The sequence below is a fragment of the Quercus lobata genome, chromosome 2 (genome assembly GCF_001633185.2).
Source record: "Quercus lobata isolate SW786 chromosome 2, ValleyOak3.0 Primary Assembly, whole genome shotgun sequence".
NCBI classification, from domain to species: Eukaryota; Viridiplantae; Streptophyta; class Magnoliopsida; order Fagales; family Fagaceae; genus Quercus; species Quercus lobata.
The window spans coordinates 22,546,110-22,570,909 of record NC_044905.1 but is presented as its reverse complement, the minus strand read 5'-3'; the positions used below and the strand labels follow the sequence as shown (position 1 = coordinate 22,570,909).

The 24,800-nt window shown below is 34.2% G+C and overlaps 1 long non-coding RNA gene and 1 pseudogene across 1 annotated transcript; one reads left to right on the top strand and one right to left on the bottom strand.

The window, feature by feature from the left end:
- Positions 1 to 1,063: 1,063 nt before the first annotated feature.
- Positions 1,064 to 23,691, top strand: LOC115961286 (annotated as a pseudogene).
- On the bottom strand, positions 3,380 to 6,227 carry LOC115978146. The gene is made up of 3 exons (XR_004088651.1): positions 5,882 to 6,227; positions 5,718 to 5,789; positions 3,380 to 3,499 (listed from the first exon to the last, which is right to left on the bottom strand). It is a non-coding gene; the product is annotated as an uncharacterized LOC115978146 (long non-coding RNA).
- Positions 23,692 to 24,800: the final 1,109 nt, after the last annotated feature.

Here is a 24,800-nt window from a genome sequence, read left to right as displayed (position 1 = left end):
TATTTGGTTACTTCATTCAATAAATAGTGTTTATTTTAGTTGTATAGTCATTGAATAATGCGATGGATTTGTTTTAATTTGTAATTTTTTTCTAAAAAAATAGATTTTAAATTTAAAAAAAAAAAAAAACCAAAAGTTAAATAAATATTCTATTAATATTCAAAGTATAAAAATAGACCTCATTTAAAGTTGTTGTCTTAGGCCCCACAATACCTTGAGCCGGCCTTGACTTGATCCACACCTGCGAAGACCTTGCAACATGCAAGGTCACGAAGAGAGTTTACCCTTAAATAATAAAATAAATTAAAAAAAAAATGGTTTTAGAGGGCCAACTTGCAATTTGAAATCAACCATTAAATTAAAGTTTGTATCTAAAAATAAAATGCGGTTCAATTCCAACTATTTCATTGTCCATCTAATGGACTTCTTCTGTTGCTACTTCTTAGTAGACTATATGATATTATATACGATATCAATTATGCAAAAATTGTAGCAAACAAAACAGACTACTTATTTATCTTAAATATAAAAGAAACCTACGAGATGTCACTTTTAAAAGTTTCAAAACAAGTTTATGCCCGCTGTACTTATACATGCCCATATGAATGGTTTAATGGCCAAAGAGTGACAATCATAGGACACCAGATAATGCATATAATTGATAATAATTGTTGCTGTCCCCAGACAAAATATAACTACATTACTACAAATATAGGGGTACTTATTATAGTGACTTCTAAAAAAAATAAACGGCGTCATGCGGATTGCTAACAGGCTATTTAATTGTTTTGTAAATTCGTGCTCCCAAAAAAGAAATCTAAATGTGTATGATCCTTGTTTCTTGAAAACATCGATTGGAACTATTGGAACACCCGCCAAAATTAAGAATATATTATGTAGTGAAGTAGCCTAAGAGAAATAGCATTGTACAACTACAAACAAACGTGTTCCTATCGTGAGAATTTGACAAACGTTCGTCTCTTATAATTAAACCCGCCAAATTAGGCTTATTATTAGTGTCAAACATTGTCACAATACTGTGAAACCTACTTTCTGAAGCAAAATGAATAACACTACCTTTGCCCTCCCTCCTAACCTTGAACCAGATCAAGCTAGCCCGGCATGGATGAGCAAAGGTGACAATGCATGGCAGCTCACCGCCGCGACACTAGTGGGCCTACAAAGTGTTCCGGGGCTCATAATCCTATATGGTGGCGCGGTGAAGAAGTAATGGGCAGTGAACTCAGCTTTCATGGCACTCTATGCTTTTGCTTGTGTTCTTGTTTGTTGGGTTTTATGGGGCTATAGGATGTCTTTTGGGGATGAACTGCTTGTTCCATTTTTAGGAACTCCCAACTTTGCACTAGACGAAAATTTTCTTTTGAAGAAGGCATTTTCCGGAAATTTTCCTAATGCCACAATGGTGTATTTCCAATTTGTCTTTGCGGCAATCACTTTTATTTTGATTGCAGGGGCCTTGTTGGGACGTATGAACTTCTATGCATGGATGCTTTTTGCGCCTTTATGGTTGACCTCTTCATACACTATTGGAGCGTTCACTATATGGAGTAATAATGGGTTTCTCTACAAGTTAGGAATCATAGATTATTCTGGTGGATTTGTGATCCATTTTTCCTCAGGAGTTGCTGGCTTTACAGCAGCATATTGGATATGGAAAAAATTTATCCTGTCTTTCTTTAAAAAAAGAAAAAGAAAAAAAAGAGGAGAATAGACATATATTCTTTAAGTTACTTGCAAAAAGATGCTAACAAGTGTGAAAGTTTACTCTCCAATATTGATTCCTCGACTCATTTGCCAAAACAAAACATAGGGCATTAGTGCATTTATCTACCCCTTAAAACTTAAAACCTCAGTTACAATTGAAAGAAAACAAGTACATACCTCTAGAATCGATTCGCCGGTTGTTTTACATGGCCAATAGTACTTCTATATTCTTGCTCGTGGTGGTGATTGTGATAAAAGCAAGACACAAAATCTACAACCTATAATATAATAAAGAGAATCCAAGAGCACTAGAGTAAGGGAGAGTTTTTTTTTTTTTTTTTCTTTTTGCTATAAAGGGAAAGGGAGAGTTATCTTTGTTTTTTTTGCTTTCATCCTTACATTATTAGTTACATTCCTGTTTTTTTTAACCCACCCTCATGTAATGTGTATAAATGTTACATATACAGGAAATCAATTTCATTATGTCATTGATGGGTGACCTGGTTGACCAAGCTTGGCCAACTTTTAGCAAACAATAATCACGTTTGGCCAAAACCTCTATAGCAATTAACACGGTATTACTATTTCTATGATTTTTTACATCATAAGTGGGTTTCTCTTCCCCCTCCCCCACTTATGATGTAAAAAATCAATAAATAAACAATAATCACACATTTGAGAAAAATGACATATTACTCTCCATAATAATTCATGGCAGGTTGGTCCTCGTCTATACAAAGATAGGGAACGGTTCCCTCCAAACAACATCTTTCTCATGTTAACTGGGGCAGGATTTTTGTGGATGGGTTGGACAGGGTTCAATGGAGGTGACCCGTATTCAGTAAATGTTGATGCTTCCTTGGCCGTTTTGAACACGCATGTCTGCACCGCTACAAGCTTGCTTACTTGGGTGATGTTGGATGTCTACTTTTTTGGGAAGGCTTCCATTATTGGGACGATTCAAGGCATGATCATTGGCTTGGTTTGCATCACCCCAGCAGCCGGTAAGTCTACTGCCCATTAATAGAAAACACACCCTATTTTCATAAATCACTACAACAAAAGTGGACTATGGTGATGAAACCAATCGTCACAATATGTCCTTATTTCGTTACCGAATACATATGGTGACGAAATGGTGACGAAACAGTGTTCGTCACCTAAGCTCCGTCACAGAATGTATTGGTGACGAAAATGTTTCGTCACTAATAAAAAAATGATAGGTGACGAAATTTTTTCGTCACCAATAAAAAATGATAGGTGACAAAAGTTTTTCGTCACCTAATATTTTCGTCACTAAACCTTATTTTCAGTGACGGAATATTTCGTCACCAAATGTTTTTTTTTTTTCCAATTTCAATAGATTAGGTGACGAAGTTTTGCGTCACCGTTTATTTTATTTTTTTATTTTTTTATTTTTAATTTCAATAGATCAGGTGACGAATTATTTTGTCACCAATTTCTGCTTATAGTCAAATATGGCGATGAAAATTATCGTCAACAATTTTATTTTTTTTATTAATATTCTTTACATTTATTTGCCATTACATTAAACTGCTCATTTCTAACCAAATCCATAAAAACAAACATCCATTCATTTCTAACCAAATCCATAAAAAAAAATATCCATACAATCTAAAAATGCAATAAAGATGTTCACAAAGTAATTACAACCATTTATATACAAATGATGTCTTAGCTTCCAAACTTTATAGAAAATTATTTGAGTTCAAGTAGCCTCACAAAAGCTATCTTTTTCCCACCAATCTCATATCTGCACAAGTATAAAGGAAAATACATCAATAACAAACTAAATTGCAAACCTATATCCCTAATAAGATGTACTGCAACAAAAAATATTATAATTAGTAAGACAATGCAGAAAAAGTCCACAAAATACCCAATAACAAACTAGACAAAATAATCATAGTGCAGCATCATATGAAGCCAAACTATCGAAGAAAGAAGACTCACAACATTCTCATCAAATAAAAACCAAACCCCCATTACAAATCATGGAGAAATCATAAAGAATGCAAAAAAATCTCAATTTAAAACAAAACAAATAGAGTGAAATCCAAAACAAAAACCCAGCCACCATCATAAACACAAACCCAACCACCACAACGAATAAAAAATCTAGCCAACACTATTTAAAAAAAAAAAAAAAAAAAAAAACTAGCCACCACCATTAAACAAAAACCACAGCCACCACCATTAACACAAAACATAGCCACCACCATTAACAAAAAAACCCAGCCATCACAATAAACAAAAAACTCAGCCACCACCATAAACAAAAAACCCATCACCACTATTAAACAAAAAAACATAGCCACCACCATTAACACAAAAACCCAACCACTACCATAAATAAAAAAACCCAACCACCACCATTAAACAAAAAACACAGCCACCACCATTAACACAAACCGAGCCACTACCATAAACAAAAATCTCACCACCGCCATTAAACAAAAAACATAGCCACCAACACAAAAACTCAGCCACTGTTATAAACCAAAAACCCAACTATCACAATAAACAAAAAGCATAGTCACCACCATTAATTAACACAAAAACCTAGCCACTATCATAAACAAAAAACCCACCACCACCATTAAACAAAAAACACAGCCACCACCATTAACATGAAAACTCAGCCACTGTCATAAACAAAAAACCCAACCATCGCAATAAACAAAAAAACCCACCACTAACATTAAACAAAAAACTCAGCCACCACTATAAACAAAAAACCCACCACCACCATTAAACAAAAAACACAATCACTGCCATTAACACAAAAACACAATCACTGCCAAACAAAAAACTCATCCATCACAATAAACAAATAACCCACCACCAACATTAAACAAAAAACCCAAACACCACCATAAACACAAAAACCCAACCACATAATAAACAAAAAATCCAACCACCATTATTAACACAATCCACCACCACCATTAAACAAAAAATCCAACCACCACCACAAACAAAAAACCCACCACCACCATTAAACAATATAGCAACATATACCATATACAAGCCTCAATACTAATGCTGGAAAAGTATTTATGTCTTTAAACCGTTGTGACAAGCTTAATTATCATCTTAATTGTAAAAGAAAAAAAAAAGATTAAATCCACTTTTGCCTTTGAAATTGTTGTTGTTGCATGATACATGTCTTGTCCTGAGAGTTGATTAATTTACTTTTGTATCTTTCAGGGAATAGTTAGTGAAGAGAAAGTGGACTCCTTTAATATTCCATTGTATTACATGTCTCCCCAGGAACTAGAAGTTGCTGTGGATTGAAATGGGTATTTTAGTATAGAGAGAATGGAGGACTTACCTCCCATTCAAGAAATAATTACTAGTACCATTCCTAAAAGCCAAATAGTTGCATCTCACATGTTTCTTATGTCATGTTTTGCTAAATTTGAAAATATTGACTAAATTTTTTTGAAAGATCTGTTCCAGATTAGCAGACGAAGTAAGCACCAAAAACACACTTAAAGAGTTGACTAGAACTGAAATTGTTAAACAAAGTGCACCACTTTGACTAAATATTGCTTAGTTTGAAAATGATATTAACAAGTAAACCAATGTTACTGACAAGTAAAGTAAGCACACAAAAACATAGAAACTCATAAAACAAGCATTTTGGGTACACAGAAGTCAGCCTCAAAAAAACCAAAAAAAAAAAAAAAAAATTCTTTAAGGTCCTAGAAAAACCCAAATTCAGTACCAAACAAAAACTAACAAAACCCACAAAAATTAAACTTAAAAATCTAACATATCAAGTCACAAAATTGCATTTATTTAATAGACACATTTATGCACACGCATGAAAGGGAAAAAAAAACTATAAAAGCAATGTCTAGAATCCATAATGATATACATAAATTTGCTGCTAAGTTTAAATATTATAAAATCAATAGGGATTGTTGTTCCATATCTCAAAAAATCAATATGGAAAGACTCATTACCTTCTCCAATCCCAAAAGCTATGTCCTAAAATCAACACCCTCTCTAATCCAAAAGTCAATATCCTGCTAATCCTGGAAGAAGAAAAAATAATCCACAAAGTCACCAAGTTTAACATAAGAGAGAGAGATAGAGAGAAGAGTGATGTGAGAGAGAGAGAGCTTACCAGTATTTTTAGGAGAGGTTGAGAGGCGTGGGTCTGTGTATGAGAGGAGAAAGAGGGAGTAATAGTGTTTTGTTTACACAAATAAAATAAAATAAAAAAAGTAAGGCTTATCTACAATACTTAGATGTTGTTTCTTAGATGCTATTTTTTAGATCACTCGCTTAAGATTTTATCACGTGGCTTTTTTCTCATGATAGAAGTGTATTTTTAAAATTAAGTAGCCACATGGAAAAATCTTAAGAGAGGAACTTAAGTAACAGCATTTAAAATACTGTATATAAATTTTACCCAATAAAAAATAATGAAAGAAAAAGAAACCTTAAAAATTTAGAACCCGCCTGGAAATTAGTCACCGCGCGAAAAGAAATAAAAAAAAATTCACTACGTGTTGTGCACTACTCAAAACAAAAAACTGAACCTCTACTTTTAGTTTACAAACTTTGTGTTGCTTTGCTAGTCTGCTAATTCTATTTGTATACACAACCATTCAATGAGAGCCACACCTTTATTTTTTAGTTTTTAATATAGAATGAATGTGAGCCACATAACTTTGATATTCTTTTAGGCCTTGAGATTTTGTTTTACTTGCAACACTGTACATTACACTACTTTCTTCTTTTTCTTTTTTGTTGAGTGTACATTGTACTACGTACTACATCTCAAAAACATTATTATTATTATATATATATATATATATATATATATTACAACTACTACTTGATAATTATGATTAGGAAAAAAAACAGTAGTTTTGATTAATTAAGTGAATAAATTTAAAAAGTACTTAATTTTTCTCTAACATTAATTCATTAATATATATATATATATACACAAATAAACAAATAATAAACATTTTATTTTTAAGATTACAATTCAATATATGTGATGGTCCATTTTGAAAAAAAATAATTAAATCTAAATGAAAGTATCACTAAAATATGTGGTAGTCCGTTTTTAAATTTTGCTATTTTTATTTTCTAAATATAAGATATGAAAACCCTCAAAAATATTTTACAAATTTTTACCAACATATTATTAGTAATAAAATTATTATATTTTTCCTTTTATAATTATAAAATAAATATTTATGACGTCACGGTCGGACCAAAAAACTAGTAACTAGTTACTTTTTTAGCTCCTTGTTCGTATCAGTTTTTAAAACTAGACTAGACTTGCCAATTCAACCAGGAACCAATCAATGATCTGGTTTGGTTATAACTAAAAACCGAAAAATAGTAAAAAACCAAGATTAACTACGAATTGGTTGATCAACCGTGAAAACTGAAAACCAGGACAGCTCAATCGGTTTTTGAATGTTTCTATTAAGATGCCAAAATGATCCCCAAATAATAGTTGTTATAGCAATAAAAATTCATATCAAATTAAGAAATATAGGGCTGGGTTCAAGTTACACCTAATGTAACTCTAAAAAATATTACACCACCCAATAACTTATTATTGAATTCATATTTTGAAAATTTAGTCGTTGGATTACATTTTCTATATGTTCTTAACATGCATGCCAATTTTCATGCCAATCGGATGTAGTTTACAATTTGATCTTTAAACTCTATTTTTATGCATTGTTTTAAACTACAAAAACTTAAATTTAGACAATTGATTGATGACATGCCTATTAATCTTTGATCACCTTAAAATTTTGTAAGCATAAAAAATATATGAAGATAATGTAATCTAACGATAGATTTATCAAAATTCACATCGAATTAAGAAATATAGAGCTGGGTTTAAGTTACACCTGATGTAACTCTAAAAAATATTACACCACCCAATAACTTATTATTGAATTCATATTTTGAAAATCTAGCCGTTGGATTACATTTTCTATATGTTCTTAACATGCATGCCAATTTTCATGCCAATCGGATGTAGTTTACAATTTGATCTTTAAACTCTATTTTTATGCATTATTTTAAACTACAAAAACTTAAATTTAGACAATTGATTGATGACATGCCTATTAATCTTTGATCACCTTGAAATTTTTTAAGCATGAAAAATATATAAAGATAATGTAATCTAACGGTAGATTTGTCAAAATCCACATCGAATTAAGAAATATAGGGCTTGGTTCAAGTTACACTTGATGTAACTCTAAAAAATGTTACACTATCCAATAACTTATTATTCAATTCATATCTTCAAAATCTAACCATTGGATTACATTTTCTATATGTTCTTAACATGCATGCCAATTTTCATGTCAATCGGATGTAGTTTACCCTTTGATCTTTAAACTCATCTTTTATGCATTATTTTGGACTACAAAAACTTGAATTTAAATCAATTGATTGATAACATAACTATTAATCTTTGATCACCTTGAAATTTTGTAAGCATAAAAAATATATGAAAATAATGTAATCTAACGATAGATTTATCAAAATTCACATCGAATTAATAAATATAGAGCTTGGTTTAAGTTACACCTGATGTAACTCTAAAAAATGTTACACTATCTAGTAACTTATTATTCAATTCATATTTTGAAAATCTAACCGTTGGATTACATTTTCTATATGTTCTTAACATGCATGCCAATTTTCATGCCAATCGGATGTAGTTTATAGCTTGATCTTTAAACTCTATTTTTATGCATTATTTTAAACTACAAAAACTTGAATTTAAACAATTGATTGATGACATGACTATTAATCTTCGATCACTTTGAAATTTTGTAAGCATGAAAATTATATGAAGATAATGTAATCTAACGGCAGATTTGTCAAAATTCACATCAAACTAAGAAATATAGGGCTGGGTTTAAGTTACACCTGATGTAACACTAAAAAATGTTACACTATCTAGTAACTTATTATTCAATTCATATTTTGAAAATCTAACCGTTGGATTACATTTTCTATATGTTCTTAACATGCATGCCAATTTTCCTGCCAATCGAATGTAGTTTACCATTTAATCTTTAAACTCATCTTGTATGCGTTATTTTAAACTACCAAAACTTAAATTTAGACAATTGATTGATGATATACCTATTAATCTTTGATCACCTTGAAATTTTGTAAGCATGAAAAATATATAAAGATAATGTAATCTAATGGTAAATTTGTCAAAATTTACATCGAATTAAGAAATATAGGGCTGGGTTTAAGTTACACCTGATGTAACACTAAAAAATATTACACCACCCAATAACTTATTATTGAATTCATATTTTGAAAATCTAGCCGTTGGATTACATTTTCTATATGTTCTTAACATGCATGCCAATTTTCATGCCAATCGGATGTAGTTTACAACTTGATCTTTAAACTCAATTTTTATGCATTATTTTAAATTACAAAAACTTGAATTTAAACAATTGATTGATGACATGACTATTAATCTTCGATCACCTTGAAATTTTGTAAGCATGAAAATTATATGAAGATAACGTAATCTAACGGCAGATTTGTCAAAATTCACATCAAACTAAGAAATATAGGGCTGAGTTTAAGTTACACCTGATATAACTCTAAAAAATATTATACCACCCAATAACTTATTATTGAATTCATATTTTGAAAATCTAACCATTGGATTATATTTTCTTTATGTTCTTAACATGCATGCTAATTTTCATGCCAATCGGATGTAGTTTACCATTTGATCTTTAAATTCATCTTTTATGCATTATTTTAAACTACAAAAACTTGAATTTAGACAATTGATTGATAGCATGCCTATTAATCTTTGATCACCTTAAAATTTTGTAATCATGAAAAATTTATGAAGATAATGTAATCTAACGGTAGATTTGTCAAAACTCACATCGAATTAATAAATATAGGACTAGGTACAAGTTACATCTGATGTAACTCTAAAAAATGTTACACCACCCAATAACTTATTATTGGATTCATATTTTGAAAATCTAATCGTTGGATTATATTTTCTATATGTTCTTAATATGCATGCCAATTTTCATGCCAATCGGATGTAGTTTACCATTTAATCTTTAAACTCATCTTTTATACGTTATTTTAAACTAAAAAAACTTGAATTTAGATAATTGATTGATGACATACCTATTAATCTTTGATCACCTTGAAATTTTGTAAGTATGAAAAATATATGAAGATAATGTAATCTAATGGTAAATTTGTCAAAATTCACATCAAATTAAGAAATATAGGGCTGGGTTTAAGTTACACCTGCTGTAGCTCTAAAAAATGTTACACCACCCAATAACTTATTATTCAATTCATATTTTGAAAATATAACTGCTGCTATATGTTCTTAACATGGATGCCAATTTTCATGCCAATCGGATGTAGTTTACCATTTGATATTTAAACTCATCTTTTATGCGTTATTTTAGACTACAAAAACTTGAATTTAGACAATTGATTGATAGCATACCTATTAATTTTTGATCGCCTTGAAATTTTGTACACATAAAAAATATATAAAGATAATGTAATCTAACGGTAGATTTGTCAAAATTCACATCGAATTAAGAAATATAGGGCTTAGTTCAAGTTACACCTGACGTAACTCTAAAAAATGTTACACCATCCAATAACTTATTATTCAATTCATATCTTGAAAATCTAACCATTGGATTACATTTTCTATATGTTCTTAACATGCATGTCAATTTTCATGCCAATCGGATGTAGTTTACCATTTGATCTTTAAACTCATCTTTTATGCATTATTTTAGACTACAAAAACTTGAATTTAAATAAATTGATCGATACCATAACTATTAATCTTTGATCACCTTGAAATTTTGTAAGCATAAAAAATATGTGAAGATAATGTAATCTAACGGTAGATTTGTCAAAATTCACATTGAATTAATAAATATAGGACTTGGTTCAAGTTACACCTGAAGTAACTCTAAAAAATGGTACACTATCCAGTAACTTATTATTCAATTCATATTTTGAAAATCTATCCGTTGGATTACATTTTCTATACGTTCTTAACATGCATGCCAATTTTCCTGCCAATCGGATGTAGTTTACCATTTGATCTTTAAACTCATCTTGTATGCGTTATTTTAAACTACCAAAACTTGAATTTAAACAATTGATTGATGACATGATTATTAATCTTCGATCACTTTGAAATTTTGTAAACATGAAAAACATATAAAGATAATGTAATCTAACGGTAGATTTGTCAAAATTCACATCGAATTAAAAAGCATAGGGCTTGGTTCAAGTTACACCTAATATAACTCTAAAAAATGTTACATCATCCAATAAATTATTATTGAATTCGTATTTTGAAAATCCAACCATTGGATTACATGTTTAATATGTTTTTAACATGCATGTCAATTTTCATACCAATCCAATGTAATTTACCCATTATTATCCATTTAACTAATTAAATCTTATCCAAACCTAACTCAACCAAATTATTATGATTAAACCCCAACCAACCCAATTACCCAATAATCAAAATTACCAAATTGCCACTAAAACTTGCAAATAACCAAAGTACTCCTAAAATCCTCTAAAATTGCCGAAATGCACCCTAAACCTAAAAAATGACAGAAATATCTCTAAAATCATAAAATTACCAAAATACCCCTTAAACTTAAAATATTACCAAAATATCCCCGGAAACTATAAAAATACCAAAATACCCCATAAACCTAGAAAATAACCGAAATACCCCCGAAACCATTAAAATGACTGAAATACCCCTTGAAACTTAAAAATGACAAAAAATACGTCCTAAACCTAAGAAATGACTGAAATACTCCCCAAAACCTAAAAAGTACCAAAATGCCCATGAAACCTAACAATGACCAAAATACCCTCGAAATATTAACATTAACAAAATACCCCCCCTAAACATAAAAAATAACTGAAAATACCCTCAAAACCTTAAAAAATGACCAAAATACCCCTTAAACCTAAAAAAATTACCAAAATAGCCTGAAATTATGAAAATGAGTATTTTGGTCATTTAGGGGTATTTTGATCATTTTTAGGTTTAAGGGTATTTCGATCATTTTTAGGTTTAAGGGTATTTCGATCATCTTTTAGGTTTAAGTTATATTTTTATCACCATATAGGTTTTAGGGCCATTTTTGTCATTTTATAAGTTTCAGGGGTATTTTAGTCATTTTTTAGGGTTTGGGGGGGTATTTTGGTCATTTTTTTAGGATTAGGGGTATTTTGGTAATTTTCAAGCATCAAGGCTATTTCGGTCAGTTTTTTTTTTTGGAGGTATTTTGGTATTTTTTTTTTTTTTGTTTCGAGGGTATTTTGACCAAATTTTAGGTTTTAGGGGTATTTTGGTCATTTTTTAAGTTTCGTGTGTACTTTGGTCATTTTTTAAGATTTGGGGGTTTTGGTCATTTATTAGGTTTAGGGGATATTTTGGTAATTTTTAGCGGTTTTTGAGCATATTTGGTAATTTTAGGGGTATTTTGGTCATTTTTGAGGTTATTTCATGGGAATTTTGCTCATTTTAGAGATTTTGGGATATTTTGGTCAATTTAGTGGTTTTTTTTTAGCATAATTGGTGATTTTAGAGATTGTAGGAGTATTTTGGTCATTTTAAAGGTTTCATAAGTATTTTTCTTATTTTAGAGATTTTGAAGATATATTGGTCATTTTAGTGGTTTTTGAAAATATTTGGTGATTTTATAAAAATTGGCTTTGGGTAGAGTATGGATATCTATGGATAAACAGACCGGGTAACAATTGGGTATGAATACTAATTGGGTAAGGTAATCAGATATCCATGGATAAATTAATTGGGTCGGGTATATATGGGTATACCTTGCCCATGACCATCCTTAATAGGTGATGAACACTTATTTCTTCACCAAAAACACCTCCGTCTTAATATTGGATGATAAATTTGGAATTTTGTCACCCTTCAGTTAGTCTTCGGTTAAACAATAGGTGACCAAAATTTAATTCATCACCAAACACACCTACATCCTAATATTAGGTGACGAATTTAGAATTTCGTCACCTTTGGTAAGTCTTTGGTGACATGAATATTTCGTCACCCTATGTTTGCCTTTTTTTCATGACCTATAGTGACGAAATAAATATTTCATCACCAATTTGTGCATCTTTGGTATGAAATATTGATTTCGTCACCAATTGGTACATCTTTGGTGACAAAATATTGATTTCGTCACCAATTTTAAAATTTTTATAATATTTGGTGACGAATTCTTCTTTTCCTCACTAAATGTTATCATTTGGTGACGAAATTGTTTATCCTCACTAGATTTCGTCACCATAGCCCACTTTTGTTGTAGTGAATAGTAAGGAAAATTATTTTCCTAAAACAATACCAAATCCTTGAGCCTTGTGGCTTGTGTATATGTTTAGATATATGTAATGATTACATGAATTGCTTTTTTTCATATTACAAGCAAATGTAATATATAATAAATAGAGGTAAATATATGATTTTGCTATATATATGTAATATATAGGCATGCAACATTATGTATAAATATTTACAAAAGTAAAATTTGCTTACAACACTACAACAAAATATATTTTCAGTGACGAAAAAATTCGTCACTAAAAGTCTAGTTTTTCGTCACTAAGGACCTTTAGTGACGAAATTGGACTTTTAGTGACGAAACTCATTTCGTCACTGTAGCCCCGTCATTAAAAGTCCTGGTGACGAAAAATTTCGTCACTAAAAGTCCGATTTGATTTTTTTTTAAAACTTTTAGTGACGAAAACGTTTCGTCACTAAATGTTTTCCTCACTAAAAACACTATTTAGTGACAAAAATATTTTGTCACTAAAAACACTTTAATTTACTAAATCATATTTAGTGACGAATAATTTCGTCACTCTATTTTTAAGAAAATCTAGGCACATATAGTAACGAAAATTTTCGTCACTAAAACCATTTCTTACAAAATTTTGCAATATTCAGTGACAAAATTTTCGTCACTAAAACAATTTTTTGTTGCTATATTTGTGACGAAAAAATTCATCACTAAGACTTATTTTCTGTTTTTATTTTTTTTCATGGCTTTGATATTAACCTGTAACCTGTCATTACATTATTAAAACCTCACATTTGAATAACACATTTATTTCAACACATTTATAAAAAAAAAAAAAAATCCATACATTCCACAAGTAAAAACTAAAACAAGTATCCAATTCAAACTCCTTCCATACAATAATTGTTTGCAATACATACAATAACTCTACCTAAACCCTATTTTAGAACTAATGGAAGATGTCCTCATATGTCTTCAAGTAATACCAAACGTAAATCCCCTAAAAGCCACCAATAAGAAATCTGCACAAATATAAAAACAATATTTCGTTAAAATCGTAAAGTAAAAACATTAACTATGTTATAAGAAACATTTCTAACAATGCATTAAGAGTAACCACAAATATCACAAGTATAGAGTGTTTACAAGTATTGAAATCAATTAAAATACTATTTATCACATCTAATCAAAAAGTTCCATTCACATTTGCAAGAAATGAAAAACACTCCCAATATGAATTTAAACAACCTTATAACATCATGCAAGCCACCCGCTTGCTCCAACACAACAATCCACCACAAAATCAATCACAAACACCACACCATGCAAGCCACCTACTTGCTCCAACACAACATACTACCAAAAAACCAATTTCCAACATCACAAATATAGTGTTTACAAGTATTGAAATAAAATAAAATACTATTCATCACATCTAATCAACAATACTCATTCACATTTGCAATAAATGAAAAACACTCCCAATATTAGTTTAAGCCACCTTATAACACCATGCAAGCCACCCGCTTGCTCCAACACAACATACCACCACAAAACCAATTTCCAACATCACAAGTATAGAGTTTTACAAGTATTGAAATGAGATAAAATACTATTCATCACATCTAATCAACAATACTCATTCACATTTGCAATAAATGAAAAACATTCTCAATATTAGTTTAAGCCACCTTATAACACCATGCAAGCCATCCGCTTGCTCCAACACAACATACCACCACAAAACCAATTTCCAACATCACAAGTATAGAGTTTTACAAGTTTTTAACTAGAATTTACTTACTTTGGTCAAGCTAAGTTTACAACTTTCAGAAAAAATCCAAAGTTACTGCAAACAATGTGTATTTAGTCTACAAAAGAAAAGTTAAATTTATAGGTACAAAAGTTAAAGAAAACCTTGTAAAAGCTCATTAAATACCATAACCTAATCCTAGGAATCAATTTAACAAAAGCTCTTAATCATATATGACAATGAACACCCATGTGGGGGTATATGTATATTACCTAAATCTAATGTTTATGAGTATTACATTTTTCTACTGGAAGGCAATTTCATTACAGAGTTGCACTGCATCTTTAAGCTACAAAATTAACCATAGCCATCAGACAAGCCTACCTCGACAAGTGGAAGTATGAAAGTTGAATCCCAGCATTATGATGGCTAAACTAAAGGGCTTTTACAGGATTTCATATTCCAAAGAGGTGGCAAGTCAACGAATAGTATAGAAAACAAGTGGAGTTTTCAGCATTGCAAACCAAACAGCAAGGGATGATTACCTTCTAGCCGTAAAATCAAAACTGAAACTTGGCTTATATAATGGAGTAGACATGTGGAACTAGTGCCTAATTATCAAATGGGTGGATCTCATCTAGACTTGGTCATCGATTTTTATGCAAGGATGTGAACAATACCAAAATTACATGAACAATTAACCATATCAAAAGATACCAATGGCAGATTAAGAATTTCAATGCCTTTCCTTTCTTGTCAAAGTAATGTTCGTTTTGACATGCCAATGGACTACTAAATTTAAAAGGAAATAAAATCAATTTCCGTTCAAAGAGAACTAAAGCCATAACTAGCTGCTATTCATTTCAAATGATACAAATCCTTAAAATCAAATTGAAAATTTATGTTGTGCTTAACATAAATGAGATTTAATAATTCCAAAGAACTAGACAGGATGCTCATATAATTTACCAACAAAACATATACCAGCCACGATGATCCCTAAACATTATAAACTACCTTTGATCCAAAGGAACTAGAATCATTAAACAAAAATTAACAAAAAATTAACTCAAAAGGAAAAAAAAAAAAACCCATTTTGCATATACTCATTACTGTATGAAACAAAAAAATACCCAAAGAACAAGAATCATTAAACAAAAAAAATTAACATCAAGCATTTCGAATCACTAAACAAAAATACCCAAAGGAACTAGAATCATTAAACAAAAATTAACAAAAACATTAACTTAAAAGGAAAAAAAAAATATCGGAAGGCGAAGAGTCGCCGGCTGGGTGGAAGGCGAAGCGTCGCCGATGGTGCGAAGGACTGAAGCATCACCGAACCAGCGAGAAGTGAATCGACGACGGTGAGGCGCGAACCATTGCGAGCTGAAGCGTCGCGACAGACCGGCGAGAAGCGAATCGGCGACGGTGAGGCGCGAACCGTTGCGAGCTAAAGCGTCGCAACGGACCGACGACGGTGAGGTGCGAATCGTTGTGAGCTGAAGCGTCACGATGGACCGGCGAGAAGCGAATCAGCAACGGTGATGCGCAAACCGTTGTGAGCTGAAGCGTCGCGACAAATCGGCAACGGTGAGGCGCGAACCGTTGCGAGCTGAAGCATCGCAACGAACCGGGGACGGTGAGGCGTGAATCGTTGCGAGCTGAAGCATCGCAACAGACTAGCGATAAGCAAATCGGCGACGATGAGGCACGAACCGTTGCGAGCTGAAGCGTCGCGACAGACCGGCGAGAAGCGAATCAGCGACGGTCAGGCAAGGATGAATCGGTGACGATAAGGCGATGCTTTTTGTATCGGCGACAGTGAGGATTCGTTTGGAACTTTGTGTATTGGCGACAATAAGGATTCGTTTGGAACTTTGTGTATCGGTGACACTTTGGAACTTTTTGTGAGAGATGACTAGGTTTGGAACTTTTTGTGAGAGAGTGAGGAAGTGAAATAACAAAACAAAAAGGGCTGAATATAATTTTTAGTGTAAAACTTATTGTGACGAAATTTATATTTCGTCACTATTAGATACCTTTAGCGACGAAAATTAGCTTCGTCGCTGGATACATCCACCGATTTTTATTATTTTGTTTTTAGTGACGACTTATTTTAGTCACTATTTGTGACATTTAGTGACGAAATGGTTTTCGTCACTAATAGTATTCTTATCAGCACCTTTAGTGACGAAAGTTTTCGTCACAAAAAACTTAAACTTTTAGTGACGAAATAATTCGTCACTATAGATGAATTTTGTTTGGTGCCTACATTTTCGTTTGGCGCCTTTAGTTCAACCCAACATATAGCGACGAAATTTATTTTTCGTCACTAAATTTTACTAATTTTTTTATAAATAGTGACGAAATATAAATTTCGTCACTAAATGGTACTTTTTAGTGACGAAAAAATTTTCCTCACTAAAATTCGTCACTGAAAATACATTTTATTGTAGTGCAATTTAATTTTGTAGGGGTCGTGCAAGGATGGGCAGCAATAATAATGGGGTTTGCTCAGGCTCAATTCCTTGGTTCACTATGATGATCATCCACAAGAAATCCAAGCTCCTTCAAATGGTTAATAATACAATGGCAGTTTTGCACACCCATGCACTTGCTGGCTGTCTCGGGGGAATCCTAACCGGCCTTTTTGCAGAGCCTAAATTAAACAATTTGTTTTTTAACTCACACGGTGATTATGTTGGCCTATTTTATGGTTTTGAAATGGGAAATTTCAAGGCCTGGTTTCAACAAATGGGGATTCAGCTTCTTGGGTTTTTTTTTTTTTGAGAATCAAGACAGTTAAATATTATTAGCTAAGGCCACTCAAATCAGCCATGTATACAGAGTTAAGGTCTGGTGGTATTTCTTCTATCCAGATTGACAAATCAGGGGTAGAGGATGCACGTCGTGCTAAGGCATGTGCCAGACTATTACAATGTCTCTTAACATGAGATAAACTAAGCAATGAAAACCGAGTCATGAGAACATGAATGTCTGCAAGTAAATGACCATAGTGAGCTAGAGAATTGTCGCCCTTTGCTAAAGAGTTAATCAAAACTTCAGAGTCCCCTTCAAGAGTGATGTTGTCAAAGCCAAGCTCAATTGTAAGCTCCAATGCTTTCCGTGCAGCCAAGACTTCCACCTCTATCACTGAACCAGGTAATGGTATTTGCTGAGTAAGAGAAGCCATGATCAGTCCATGACTGTTACGGATCACAACTCCCAAGCGAGCAAGTCCTTCCTTTGCAAATATCGCGCCATCGAAGTTGACTTTATAAGCATGTTAAACAGGTGCCTGCCAAGCCGCTACCTGGTGGGGTCATGGCTATTGAAAATCAGCGTTGCAAGAAGCTCTCTCCAGGATTCGATCTTGAGCAAAATCCACCACCTGACTGAGTGAGAGTGCAGGCTTGCCCAAGCGCAAATTATTCCTTCTATTCCATAGAGTCCATAGCACAGCAACAAAGAGTTTGGGTTCTCTATTACCTGCAAAAATAAGCTCAAAAATATCAGTGAAAGAGGAGCATGCTTGAAGCGTGCTATGATTCCATTGAGTCCGAGACCTCCAAACGAGTTGCAAAGCTGGGCAACGGAACAAAGCATGAACCACATCCTCCTGGTGCAATTTGCAAGCATTACAGTAGCCATCAGTAATGACCTTTCTACGGATTAGATTAGTCTTGGTTGGCAACGAATCCTTACAAGCCTTCCAAGCCAAGTGCTTGACTTTATTTGGAACTTGAAGCCCCCAAATTTTCTTCCAAAGAGGCGTGAGCACTGAATTGTCTGAGGGCCCAGGTAAGCCATGTTACTACTGCTCATGTAAATACCGGTATCCAGATTTGACAGAATAGACTCCACCAGGGTTAAAAGGCCAAATTAGGATGTCATCTTGTATGTTTTTGCAGAGAGGCATATTTTTGATAATGGCTGCTTCAAAGTCATAGAATAGATTATCAATGACATTCACCTTCCACTCCTTAAAGGCCGGATCAATCAAATCAGCCACCAAACTCACTCCCCTCCCTTTAACCCGTGGTGATAAGACCTTAGGATGACTTGAGTTGAGCAACCAATTCTCACCCGAAATATGGACAGACCTGCCTGACCCAATCCTCCATTTTGCTCCTCGTTTAATCACGTTCCTACCCTTCATAATACTCTTCCAAGCATACGAGGAGTTGGCTGGAATTTTTGCCTCCATAACCAAAGTATCAGGGAAGTATTTTGCCTTGAACACACGGTAGAATAAAGATGATGTATCATGTAACAAGCGCCAAGTTTATTTGGCCAAGAGTGCATCATTGAATAGAGACAAATCTTTGAACCTCATACCTCCCTGTGTCTTAGGCTTACAAAGTTCCGACCACTTCACCCAGTGAATCTTCCTATTATCACCCCTTTGCCCCCCAAAAAAAAATCTACAAATCATGCTCTCGAGATCGTGACAAAGTGAAGTAGGAAGTTTGAAGCATGTCATGGTATAAGTTGGGAGGGATTATGCCACCGCCTTAATTAGTATCTCCCTACCCGCCTGACTGAGTAACTTAACCTCACACCCTTGAATTCTCTTCCATACTTGCTGCTTGATGTATGTGAAACTTTCCTTTTTATTACGGCCCACTAATGAAGGAAGTCCAAGATATTTCTCATAGTGCCGAACAACATTAACACCCAACAAGTTTTGAATCGTTATTTGAGTGTCTGCATTGGTGGATTTACTTAAGAAAATAGTGGTCTTAGTACAGTTGATTTGCTGCCCAGAAGCTCTCTCATACTTTGCCAACACTTCAAGCAAGCTTTGACATTCCTCTTCTTTAGCTCTACAAAAAAAGAGGCTATCATCGGCAAAATATAGGTGAGTGATCCTAGGTCCATTCCGGCAAAGAGATACACCCTGAATGTCACCATTGTGGGTTGCCTTACTAATTAAACCATGTAGACTTTCAGTACACATGAGGAAAAAATAGGGGGACAATGGATCTCCCTGGCACAAACCACATGTTGGAGTGATATGCCCATGGGGCTCCTCATTAATTAGCATCGAGTAAGAGGTTGTAGTGATACACATCATCATCAATTGTATCCACCAAGCATGGAAACCCATCTTTATCATCACTCTCTCCATGTACTCCCACTCCACCTTATCATATGTCTTGCTCATATTAAGCTTCAAGGCCATAAAGCCAGATTTCCCCTTATTGTGGTTCCGCATATAGTGTAGAGTCTCAAATGCCACCAATATATTATCTGAAATCAACCTATCAGACAAGAATGCACTTTGATGCTCTGAAATAAGATTAGGCATAATAGCTTGCAACCAATTAGTGAGAACTTTAGCAAAGATACGATACAAAACATTGCTTAAGCTAATACGTCTAAATTCAAAGACATATGAGGGATCCTTTACCTTAGGAATCAATGTAGTAAAAGAACGGCCAAGGGCTTGGGGGAAGGAACCCGAATTGAGATAGTGCAAAATAGTGGTTAACACATCAGATCCAAGTAAGGACCAATAACTTTGATAAAAGAGAGGAGGCATACCATCCGGACCGGGGGCTTTTAGGGGTGCCATCTATTTCAGAGCAACCTCCACTTCCTCAATATGGAATTCAGCCATAAGCATATCATTCATCTCATCAGTTACAACATATGGAATAGTCTCAATAACCTCCTCAAAATTGCTAAGGCTACCCGAGGTAAAAAGATTTTGATAGAAGTCTACAATGGTGGCATTAACTTGATCTTGGCTTGAGCACCATCCTCTATTAGCATCACGCAACTTGGTAATATAGTTCCGCTGGCAACGTTGAGAGGCTTTGCTATGGAAAAACCGAGTATTATGATCACCATCACGGAGCCATGCAATTTTGGACTGCTACCTCCACATTTTGGCTTCCCTATCAAGAAGTTGATTAACCTCATCCTCTAGCAACCGCATGCGGCTTAAGTCTCCAGACCAAATAGCATGGTTCTCAGCTACTTTCAGTCGTTTACGAGCAGATTCCAATTATTTCTTGACACTACCACAGGACTTTTTACTCCATTTCGACAAAGCAGCCCCACATGACTCAATCTTCCTTAGCACATGGGTATCCCATGATTCAATGCAATTTATACTCCACACAGCCTCCACGGTGTCACTACAACCCTTGTTAGTCAACCACATTTGTTCAAAGCGGAAGGGTTTTTGAAAATTACAATGCATATGCTCCGATGAAATCCATAATGCTTTTATGGTCTGATGATGTGACATCTAAGTGGTGCACCTTTGTACCTGCAAACATTGAGAACCACTCATTAGTAGCAACTGCTCGGTCTAATCTTTCTCATATGGTAAAATTGGGATAGTGTTTGTACCAAGTGAATGAAAAATCAACAAAATCAAGGTCCATAAAACCACACTCGTCAAGAATATCTCTAAAAGCCTACATTTGATGATGGGGCCGAGAACACCCACCTTGCTTCTCAGATTGCTGTGTGATTTCATTAAAATCACCTGAACACAGCCAAGGTGGAGACCCCTGGTTTTTTAAAGCTCACAACTTTGACCATGCTTCATGTCTCTTAGTGGTGTCCAATTCTCCATAAAACCCAGTGAACCTCCAGGCATTCTCCTTGCCCTTATTGATGACAGAATCAATGTAATTCTTTGAATACTTTACAACCTCCAAGGGAAATCCTTCTTTCTACAAAATGGCCAACCCTCCCGCCTTACTACAACGGGGAACCACAAAAAGATTTTTAAATTGAATACGTCTTTGAACCTATTCTAGCCTTACTTTATATGTTCATGTCTTGGCTAAAAACACAACAGAGGGATCTTTTGCCCACACAAAATCTGCAAGCTGGTCTTCTGTATGCAGGTTCGACAGTTCCAAACTAAGAGACTCATTGCTTCTGGTAGGGCTGGTAACCAGCCGCCACTAATATCTGTGTATTTTCTTCCCCAACCTGTGAAATCGCATGACGTTTACTTGGTAACTCAGGCTGATCCTCATTTAGAGCACGCTTACTACCACTGAGTGAGCTTAAATTGTGTGTGTGTGCAACAGTGGCTTTGAGAATTCTTTTCCAAGATGAGATATGGCTCGGGTGGGGAGGGGAGTTTGGGTTGGTTGGAATATTTGAGTTGGTGGAATGGGTGGAGTGTGTGGGTGGGAGGTCAAACGGTATTGTGATAAGGTTTGAGGTGTCAACGTCTTGGTCATAGTGATGGGGAGATGGCATATGGTAATGTGGGGTAGGTGTAAGAGGTGAGACCTGCATGGGATGATCAAATTTCATCAAGTCCTGATCTATAGCTTCTAACTGTTTGTCAAAGGTTAAGTTCGAGGTGGAAACAGGTCCTGGGTCCATGTGGAGGTGTATGAGGCCAGTTGTATCTTTTTCTACAAGGACAGGGTCAGTTGACATAGAAACAGAAAGAGAATTATTTTGGAAAGAATTAGCCTTGACCAAATCAAAAAGGGAATTACCATATTGGGCTTGTGGCAAGTCAGAGGGCGATGTGAGTGGCGTAACCCTAGCTGCCATTGAGTTCTTTGTTTCATCGAACCGCCGTTGGCCTATACATTCAGCCTTCATCTTCGAGTAAAAACCAGGTACCTCAACTACAAAATTACGAGCTCCAGACCATGGTGAAGCTTTCAACCATGCCCATATTCCTTATCTGCATCAGTAAGTGATCCTTCGCTCTCAATCCAACGATCACAGTCACGGTCATTGTGTGTAAGGCGATCGCACCAGTAGCAAAGGTTAGGTAGTCTCTCATATTTGAAAGAGACACAGAGTTCTCTATTATCATCAAGTGTAACCATCCTCCCACGGCAGAGTGGCTATGAAATATCCACCATAACCCGAACTCGCATAAAACCTCCACGCTCTTCAGTCTTTGCGTTTGGGAGTTTCAAAATCTGCTTAGCGGGTTTGCACAGCATTTCTGCCATTGTCGTAGTCATAAATTTCACCAGAAGACCATGTAACTGAATCCAGAATGGGGTGCTATTGAAGTCCAAGTCCTCAATTTTACTAACCCCATCATATTTTTGCAAACTCATCAAGTGTTTATCAAAACTCCATGGGCTGTTTGCAAGGATAGTATCAACCTCTGTTTCACTATCAAAAGTAAAGAGCATGATATGGTTTCCCAGGTTCTTGATTTTGAAGCCACGTTTAGACCTCCATTTAGGCATAAAGGTGGCTGCAACGGCCTCAAGGTTAAGTGCTCTTTTGGTGAGGAACTTGGCAGCGATAATGGAGACAAAGGCAACCATCTCATCCTGGAGCCGAACCTTGGGACCTTCTCTCTGGGAGATGGTGAGGCCGGACCACTGCTTGGTGAGATTGTCCATGAAGCAGTCGTTTGTTCCTACAACCCGTAAGAAAGAAAATAAAAGACAAAAGCCCTAGGGTAACCGTGTTACTCCAAGGGTACAACAAACTCTTCCAGGAAGAGACGGCGATTCTACAACCTAGGAGAAGATGGCGAGCACCACCTTTCACTAGCGACAGAGAAACCCTTGTTGACTGCAGCTTCTTGGGATTTTGTTTATTGTCAAACTAAATATTGTGATTACAAGCATAATCTGTATCTTGGTGCGATTTGTGGTTCCTCTAAGAATGTCCATTGAAGATATGGAAATTAGTGATGGAGCAGCTCACAAAGAAGAAGCTTATGCTATTTGGGGTCAAGGTGAAAAACTTGGTAAATTGAGACATGAAGCTGCAGTCTACAATGATATCGAATCGTCAGTGACAAAAGGCAAGGCTATTGGTCAAGTTGAAATGACATGAAATTCTGAGGAAAAACAAAGAAAAATTCTAGGACCACGACTTATCCACACTCATTTTCATAACTATTTGATGTGATTGACTATAAATAGTGGGTCAATGTAAAATTGACATGCAACCAATTATAATCTGTCACATAGAATTCTTGTGAAAATAGGTGTAAAATAGGGTTTGGTCCTAAAATAACTCATTTGGGAAAGTTATAGACCCTTACCAATATATATATATATATATATATATTGTAGCACTTTCGATCGTATTAGTGTTATTGTCAGTCTTTATCCATCTGGAATGGTAGATTGGGCTCTTACATGAGTCTTCTTTACCCTATTATAGAGCTTTCTTGTCCTTCCTATGGATTTTCCATTGCCCACGGCGGTTTAATCCTTTGTGGGTCTTGAGACGAATAGTGGTCCTAGTCTATATATGGTCTAAATTTGAGCTCTCTCGTATCAAATCATTTAGATTTAAGGATTCGGAGCTCAAATACCTGGTGGTTTCCCCCCTTTTGTCTTTCGAGTCCCTGTGCCTTCATGGTGGGGTTGGTTTCTCTACAAAATATCTAGTGTTTTCCCTAAACCATTGATACCTTGAAGGTGGATTCTTTGAGAGAATGGGTCTTATGTTTGTTCAAATTTGTACTTTTTCTTGGTTTTGAAGACACCACTCTTGTATTGATGTTTCATAATTTAGTTGTAAATTGGGTCTGTATTTTCTTCGAGAGTTGGTCAATCTCCCCAAATTATATTGTTTTGTTATTTTCTCTTTCTTAATTATTTTTGTAGAAATAAAATATCATTTTTCCAAAAAAAAACATCTTGCAAATAGCTTCATAGCTTAACTGACACTTTATTTCTAATGAAGACGAGTTCAAATCTTCTCTTCCCCAATTATCAAATTATAAAATTTAAAAATAAATAAATAAATATTGACCACTCTAACCTTTATCTCCACCCATTTTCATTATTTTCTAAGTGTCTTTTTAATAGAGTTAATTTGTATTGGTTTATTAGGCTAAACAACTTTTAAAAAAATGTGTGTGTATATATATATATATATATATTAAAGTAAAGTAAAAAAAAGTTATACATATTATAAATAAGCTAAAAAAA